Source organism: Octodon degus, unplaced genomic scaffold (genome assembly GCF_000260255.1).
Source record: "Octodon degus isolate 3935 unplaced genomic scaffold, OctDeg1.0 scaffold00136, whole genome shotgun sequence".
NCBI lineage: Eukaryota > Metazoa > Chordata > Mammalia > Rodentia > Octodontidae > Octodon > Octodon degus.
Window position 1 is genome coordinate 2,062,740 of NW_004524712.1, and position 2,209 is coordinate 2,064,948.

General features: G+C 41.9%; 1 pseudogene; it reads left to right on the forward strand.

Moving 5' to 3' along the window:
* Positions 1–1,565: 1,565 nt before the first annotated feature.
* LOC101575630 overlaps positions 1,566–2,209 on the forward strand; it is an 8,850-nt pseudogene continuing 8,206 nt past the window's right edge.

A 2,209-nucleotide genomic window follows, 5' to 3' on the forward strand; every position in this document is an offset into this window, starting at 1 on the left:
GATCCTGGGGATTGAACTCAGAACCTTGCACTTGCCAGGTAGATCTTTATGCCACTGAGCTATCTCCTCGGCTGATATCCCATTCATGAATTTTTTATTAGAACTCCTATCTTGTTTTTCTTTTCTCCTTCTCATATTTTATTTATTTATTTATTTATTTATTTATTTATTTATTGTGATCCTGGGGATTGAACTCAGAACCTTGCACTTGCCAGGTAGATCTTTATGCCACTGAGCTATCTCCTCGGCTGATATCCCATTCATGAATTTTTCTAATTTTGTTGTTTTCATTCTCGTGTGTCTCGCACTGTCTACCTTTACTACTATAACTACTAAGCTTTATAAATCTCTAGATAACCAGCTGACTTTATGCTATTCTGTCAAATAGTGTTTTATTGTTAGTAGAGATAAAGTTGTTTAATTTAGGAGATATTTGCCATATGTTAATGTTTACCATAGGCCAATATATGATTTGTCTTAGTTCTCATATTCTAATTAAGGATTTTTTTCTATTGTTAAAGTGATTCTTTAATGGTCCTTAGAGTATGTCAATATTCAGTTTGTATTTGATGCTATAATTGATGCTGATTTTATTACTGTAGCCAAAGTGACATATCTGTTGCTAGTGATTAATTTTCTTGACTGCCAATATCTTGATTGCTTTGGTGTCATTAAAAATAGCTGTGACTCATTCCTGCAAACTGAGTACTGGGACAGACACATTACAACCTCCCATCTTAAATAAATGGAGGTGGTTGCAACTTGGAAAAGAAGTGAAGGCTAATTGCTATACCCAGAAGACACTACTCAAATGTAGACATTGACTAAAGAGGTATCCATGCTAGACACAAAGCTTTTCAACATGTACAACCCACAACCCTCAACACAAGAAACAAACAAGTAGAAGCATGGAAGACAAGCCAACAGAATGCCTCCAAAGATTAACACCCACGAACATGATCTATGGGACAATGGAGAGGAAATGAAAAGCCACATGCCCAAGTTGTTTGATTTCAAATTATATCAGGGGAAATAATAAATAAAAACGGTGTTTGTGAAGATCACAGAAGACAAAAATAAAAATATATAGATCCAAAAAATGGTAAGCAAGCCTACAGAAGACATTAATAAAAACTAGCAAAACCAGGGCCAGCAAGATATCTCAGTGAACTAAGCACCTGCTTTGACAAGCACAGGGACCAGGGTTTGATCCCCAGTGCCACATGCCACACTGGTCCTGCCCCTGTGGTGCACTAAGCTGGCCACCAAGTCCAGGCATGGTGACTCATGCCTGTAACTTCAGCACTGGGGAGGCTGAAAACAGGAGGATCACTATGAGTTCAAACTGCATAGTGAGACCCTGTACCAAATACATAAAAAAAAAAGCTAGCAAAGCTAAATGAAGTGATGTAAAATATTTATAACTAGCATAGAAAAGAATTAAGGACCATTAAAAACTTTAAAGAGAAATTCATGAGAGATTAAAAATCTAACCTAGGAGAAGCGGCTGCAGCGCCTAACCGCGGAGGCAGGGACCAAGACTGAGAGGTTGCAGGGTGGGCACTATGGCCGGGACCACCACCATCGAGGCGGTGAAGCACAAGATCCAGGTTCTTCAGCAGCAGGCCGATGATGCAGAAGAGAGGGCCGAACGCCTCCAGCGGGAAGTGGAGGGAGAAAGACGGGCTCGGGAACAGGCTGAAGCAGAGGTAGCCTCCTTGAACCGTAGGATCCAGCTGCTTGAAGAGGAGCTGGACCATGCTCAGGAGCGCCCGGCCACTGCCCTACAAAAGCTAGAGGAAGCTGAGAAAGCTGTTGATGAGAGCGAGAGAGGTATGAAGGTCACTGAAAACCGGGCCCTAAAAGATGAAGAAAAGATGGAGCTCCAAGAAATCCAGCTGAAAGAAGCTAAGCACATTGCCGAAGAGGCAGACAGGAAGTATGAAGAGGTGGCTCGTAAGTTGGTGATCATTGAAGGAGATTTGGAACGCACAGAGGAATGAGCTGAGCTGGCAGAGTCCCGTTGCCGGGAGATGGATGAGCAGATCAGACTGATGGACCAGAACCTGAAGTGTCTGAGTGCTGCTGAAGAAAAGTACTCGCAAAAAGAAGACAAATATGAGGAAGAAATAAAGATTCTTACTGATAAACTCAAGGAGGCGGAGACCCGCGCTGAGTTTGCTGAGAGATCAGTAGCCAAACTGGAAAA